The sequence below is a fragment of the Bison bison genome, unplaced genomic scaffold (genome assembly GCF_000754665.1).
Source record: "Bison bison bison isolate TAMUID 2011002044 unplaced genomic scaffold, Bison_UMD1.0 scf7180017864181, whole genome shotgun sequence".
NCBI lineage: Eukaryota > Metazoa > Chordata > Mammalia > Artiodactyla > Bovidae > Bison > Bison bison.
Genome location: NW_011494753.1, coordinates 4,184,292 through 4,190,810, shown reverse-complemented (window position 1 = coordinate 4,190,810; position 6,519 = coordinate 4,184,292). Strand labels below are relative to the sequence as shown.

The window sequence follows — 6,519 nt, the reverse complement described above, 5'->3', positions numbered from 1 at the left end:
ATTCCCATCTGTTTCAGAATTTTCCACAGTTGATTGTGATCCACACAGTCAAAGGCTTTGGCATAGTCAATAAAGCAGAAATAGATGTTTTTCTGGAACTCTCTTGCCTTTTCCATGATCCAGTGGATGTTGGCAATTTGATCTCTGGTTCCTCTGCCTTTTCTAAAACCAGCTTGAACATCTGGAAGTTCACGGTTCACATATTACTGAAGCCTGGCTTGGAGAACTTTGAGCATTGCTTTACTAGTGTGTGAGATGAGTGCAATTGTGCAGTAGTTTGAGCATTCTTTGGCATTGCCTTTCTTTGGGATTGGAATGAAAACTGACCTTTTCCAGTCCTGTGGCCACTGCTGAGTTTTCCAAATTTTGCTGGCATATTGAGTGCAGCACTTTCACAGCATCATCTTTCAGGATTTGGAATAGCTCAACTGGAATTCCATCACCTCCACTAGCTTTGTTCATTGTGATGCTTCCTAAGGCCCACTTGACTTCACATTCCAGGATGTCTGGCTCTAGGTGAGTGATCACATCATCGTGATCACTCACTTAATACCACTGTATCAGGATTGGTGAACAGAAAAATAACAGAATTCTGTATTACCAAAACTACCATTTAATAGAAAAACCTGTAATCACTTTTTAAAATCCATATGCATATCAGAATTATCTTGGGATTTTTTGAAAAATACAAATGCCCATATACTGCTTTTTTTTCAGCAGAGCTCCAGATATATTTCTAATGAGCAGCCATGTTTAAAAGCCACTGGACGATATCAGGATCTTTTACTTTTATCTAGTTTGTTTTACTTTTTCTATTTCATATTCAGTGCTCCTATTTCATTCACTTTATGTTTTCCAATTTTTCCATCTCCTCTTTTTGATGTTCTTTCTCAAGACTTTATCAAGCATAGTAGAAAAGCCCTTGTATACATATTAATAATATGCATAATATATATATTTAGAAATTTTATGAACTTTTGCCTAACTAAAAAATTTATGACATTTTGATTCCACTTCTTTGACTATGAATAGAATGCTCGATTTCTATTAAAAAATAGATATGTAACAAGCAACCAAGGTTAACTGTATAGCACAGGGAACTGTAGTCAATATTTTACAGTAACATATAATGGAAATTTCAAAACCAATAATAAGTGTACTGGCATAAATGAATTACAAAAAAAAAGAATTTCACATTTTCAAATTTAGTCAGCTTATTTTTGCTAGTTTTTCAAAATGCCCTATGAACACCTAATAACAACGTATGAGATACAAAATTTGAAATTTATTTGTGTAGGATATAAGATTAATATAAATAGAAATCATTATATTTAAATTATTAATGACATCATTCAAGATGCTTACTTTTTTCTGCACTTGATAAAATATTCTCAGCAAAATGATAATATGCCTATGATTGTATATTTTTTTCTTTTCACTTATATTTCTTCTGATTTTTGCTTTGTGTATCCTCGTTTCTTTGTTGTTAGCTGTCTGATGGTTTATGATGAATACCTTATTTGTGAATTGTTCCTTTTTTCATTACAAATATTCATCTTTGTTTCATTTTAAAATTATTTAATTTAAAAAATACTTAGGAGTAAACTTACCTAAAGACCTGTATGCAGAAAACTCAGACACTGGTTAAAGAAATCAAAGACAAGACAAACAAATGGAGAGATATACCATGTTGTTGGGCTGAAGAATAAATATTGTGAAAATGACTATCCTACCCAGAGCAATCTATAGATTCAATGCAATCCCTGTCAAAGTACCCATGGTATTTTTTTCACAGAGCTAGAGTAAATAATATCACAATCTGTATGGAAACACAAGACCCTGAATAGACAAAGCAATCTTGAGAAAGAAGAATGGAGCTGGAGAAATCAACCTAACTTCAGACTTCACTACAAAGCTCCAGTCGTCAAGACAGTACAGTACTGGCACAATAGAAATACAGACCAGTGAAACAAAATAGAAAGCCTAGAGATAAATCCACCCACCTACAGGCACCTTATCTTTGACAAAGAAGACAAAAATATACAATAGAGAAAAGACAGTCTCTTCAGTGAGTGGTGCTGGGGAAACTGGGCAGCTAGTGTGAAAGAATGAAATTAGAATACTTCCTAACACCATAAACACCAAACAAAAACAAACAAAGTAAACAAAAATAAATGCCAAATGGATTAAAGACCTAAATGTAAGACCAGAAACTATAAGACTCTTGGAGGATAACATAGACACAACAGTCTTTGACATAAACCATAGCAAGATCCTCTATGACCCACCTTCTAGAGTAATGGAAATAAAAACAAAAATAAACAAATGGGACCTAATTAAACTTAAAAGCTTTTGCACAACAAAGGAAACTATAAGCAAGGTGAAAAGACAACCCTCAGAATTGGAGAAAATAACAGCAAATGAAACAACTGACAAAGAACTGACCTCCAAACTATACAAGTAGCACATGAAGCTCAATACCAGAAAAACAAACAACCCAATCAAAATGTGGACAGAAGACCTAAATAGACATTTCTCCAAAGAATATATACAGATAGCTAATCAACACATGAAAAGATGCTCAACATTGCTCATTATTAGAGAAATGCAAATCCAAACTCAATGAGGTACCATCTCACACTGGTCAGAATGGCCATCATCAAAAAGTCCACAAACAATAAATGCCAGAGAGGGTGTGGAAAAGGGGGAACACTCTCACCCTCTCGGTGGAAATGCAGACTGATACAACCACTATGGAGAACACTATGGAGATTCCTTAAAAACCTAGGAATAAAACTACCATATGACCCAGCTATTCCACTACTGGACATATATTCTGAGGAGACCATAACTGAAAAAGATATGTACCTCTGTGTTCACTGCAGCACTATTTAAAATAGCTAGGACATGGAAGCTTGTCCTGTAGTATGTCCAATAGCTAGGACATGTCCACCAACAGATGAATGGATAAAGAAGTGGTAATACAAATATACAACACAATATTACTCAGCTATAAAAATGAATGCATTTGAGTCAGTTCTAATGAGGTGGACGAACCTAAAGCCTATCATACAAAGTGAAGTATATCAGAGAAAGACAAATAATGTATATTAACGCACATATAGGAATCTAGAGAGATGGTACTGATGAATTTATTTGCAGGGCAGCAGTGCAGACATAGACAACAGACTTGTGGACACAGTTGGGGAAGGAGAGGGTGGGAAGAATTGAGAGAGTAGCATTGCATATATGTAAAATAGACAGCCAGTGGGAATTCACTGTATGACACAGGGAACCCAATCCGTGACACCTAGAGGGGTGGGATGGGGAGGGAGGTTTTTAAGAGGGAGGGGGCATATGTATACCTATGGAGGATTCATGTTGATGTTTGGCAGAAACCGTTGCAGGATTATAAAGTAATCATCCTCCAATTTAAAATAAAAGATTGTAAAAAAAAAAAAAAATGACAGCTATGGAGTTTCTTCCACTTACTGATTTTTGGATCTATTCCAAACTACTTTGCATCAACTCCTGGACGAATAGGAAAGCTCAAGAGACCACCTCATAAAAGCTTTGGAAAGTGCACATTAGAGTAAATGAATGGACCTTTACACACAGTGAAATGGCTTAAAAAGTGGCACCAAATGCAGTGTCAGTGCTGAACTCCATAGGCTTTCCTGAGGGGCTTGCCAGTCAGCCCCACTAAATCTCCTGGCACAAGGAGCAAGGCTTGGGGACATGAGTTATGGAGCTTCCTGGGGATAATGCAGGTCATTGCAAAAGGACTTTTGATGCTCTCAGTTTAAGAAAATAAGAGTCAGAGCTACCTGCTGTTAATTAATACTCATTTCACACACTTATAGCTGGTCTCTCATTTACAACTAGCAAGGGGTTAAAAGCAGATAAATCAAACCCACCTATATGTCTCCTCCCTGTCTGATTGTCAACCAACTCTCCCACCCACCAGCCAACCACAGCTCAACTCTACCCTGGCTTAGGAACACTTACAGTGGTTCTGCCAGAGCTCCATCCAAGCCAGGTCAGTAGACAGACTTTCATGATGTCTGCCTAGTTTGCCCCCTACAGAGTCCATGTTCTGAATTTGTTTTCCATTAGTGACATCCCCCCGGAGAAGGCAATGGCACCCCACTCCAGTACTCTTGCCTGGAAAATCCCACGGACGGAGGAGCCTGGTGGGCTGCAGTCCATGGGGTCGCTAAGAGTCGGACACGACTGAGCGACTTCACTTTCACTTTTCACTTTCACACATTGGAGAAGGAAATGGCAACCCACTCCAGTGTTATGCCTGGAGAATCCCAGGGACGGGGCAGCCTAGTGCGCTGCGGTCTATGGGGTCACATAGAGTCGGACACGACTGAAGCAACTTAGCAGCAGCAGCAAGCAGCAGCAGTGACATCCCCTCAAACCTATCTGCATTGCCTGATCCATCTTCCTCTCCTCTGCATCTTAGCAGTTTTCTCCTGTGGTTTTCCAGCTTTACTATCACTGAATACAACCCCCCCTTCAAATCTTTTCTTTCTTTTCTTATCCTCCAATTACCCCTGACAACAGAAATCTCAAAGTTCAAATCAGCTACTCCATGTACTCTGAATGTTTTACCCCCATTCCCAACCCCGAGAACTTTTTTCAAATTTCCACTCTACTGATTTCCTTCTTTTCCCTGGTTCACCATTTATCCCCCTGTTTCACTATGACTCATCTCCATCCCTCCTCCCAGATGTCTCAATTCTCACAACTTGTGTTTCAGTCCATCTTGGAGTTCAGTAAACTCCCATCCTTACCATCCAAGTAAACGAATCAATAGAAGAGCTTAAAACTGTGCCTGGCAAGTAATGAACAGCAAAGAAAAGTTATTTCTTCTCCTCCTCCTCTTTTTCTATTATTATTAATATTCCTATTTTTTCACCCTGCGAACTCTTTCCCCATCACCACTAATTCCACCCTAATTCAATAACTAAAACCATCACTCAAAGTTCACTGCAAATGATCTAACTCTTAAAAAAAAAAAAAAAAGCAGAGGGAGATGACGGAATTTCCTGGTAGTCCCGTGGTTAGGACTGAGTGCTTTCACTGCCAGAAGCCAGGGTTCAATCTCTGGTTGGGGAGCAGAAGATCTCACAAGCTGCGCTGCATGGCCAAAATTAAAACTTTAACAACAACAAAAAAACACGTTCGTAGCCAGAGAACAGATTTAATTAATGTCTTGCTGGAAGTGAATACCCTTCGACTTGGCAGGTAACAACAGCATCTACCAGCTTTGCAGACAGCTGAAAATACTCAAACAGCATCCATTCCCCTTCCTCTGCGAGTTAGCTGGTGGCCAGGAGGGGTGCGGCACGGAACGCCTCTCCCAGGGCGGAAGGTGGGCGCCCAGGTGATGCCACTATGACTCTCTCTCTCTCTCCCTCCTCTGTGCTTGCCTCCTGGCTCAGGTGGGAGATCTGCAGCAGGGGGCTGTCTCAGGGGCGCTTTGGCCGCTTTCGGGCGCCGCGGAGCACGCAGGAGTCCCGGGAGGGGGCCGACGCCAAGGTCCGGATGGAGCTGCGGCAGGCTACTACGGCCTGAAGCTCCGAAAGCCAAGGACCCCAGCGCGGGAGGGTGTAGGAGGCGCGCAGAGGCTGCGGCCCGGGGAGTGCAACCCCCTCGCAAGCACCTGGATGCGGGACCTCCCCTCGCATTTACCTGGACTCGAGCTGCGGCGGCGGCCTGGGCTTATGCTGAGCCAGCCGACGGCTCGGGCTCCTCAAAATCTTCACGGCGACCCTCTACGGAGTAAGACTCTGCAGGCTCCAGGGAGCACTCAGACTGCGGCTCGCCCCGCCCGGGCCAGGCCTTCTACGTCCCATGCTCCGCCCTGGCCACGCCCACTACACCCACACCACACTCAGGTCACGCCCTCTACGCCCCGCGCTCCGCCCCAACCACGCCCTCCACGCCCCCGGCTCCTCCCGACCTGGGCGCCCCCCACCCATACTCGACCTGGGCGCCCCCACCCATACTCGACCTGGACTCCCAGGAAGCGGATGGCGCAGAGGACTAAGCACCCTTGTGCTATGGACAGGACTCACCTAAGTGGCTGCAAAGGAAGGGTGTCAGTGTTTTGGGAGCTCCTGTCAACGTGCCAGCAAGGAACAACTTTCACTCCCTGACAACTACTTTAGGTTAGTTGAATAGAAATGGAAAAAAGCGCAGATCCAGCTGCCACACACAAAGACTTAAAGATTTACCTAGTTTTGACCAGAGGGAAAAATACATATTCAGCTTGCCTCCACGACATTGCTTCTTTGAGTCCTAGCTTTTAAAAGCCTGGGTAACAAAACACCCTGCATATGCTAAGTGAAATTAGTCAGTTCGACAAGGACAAATACTGCATGATATCACTTGTACATGGAATCTAAAAAATGTGAGGAGCTACTGAATATAACAAAAGAGAAGCAGGCTCACAGATCTAGAGAATAAATTAGTGGTTACCAGTGAGAAGAGAGGGAAGCATTATAG

At 42.2% G+C, this 6,519-nt stretch overlaps 1 long non-coding RNA gene across 1 annotated transcript in view; it reads right to left on the bottom strand.

The window, feature by feature from the left end:
• Window positions 1–5,836, bottom strand: part of LOC104990936 — a 44,383-nt gene extending 38,547 nt beyond the window's left edge. The window contains exon 1 of the long non-coding RNA XR_825555.1: window positions 5,704–5,836. This is a non-coding gene — a long non-coding RNA (uncharacterized LOC104990936). The remainder of the gene's footprint in view (window positions 1–5,703) is intronic.
• Between the last annotated feature and the right edge of the window lie 683 nt (window positions 5,837–6,519).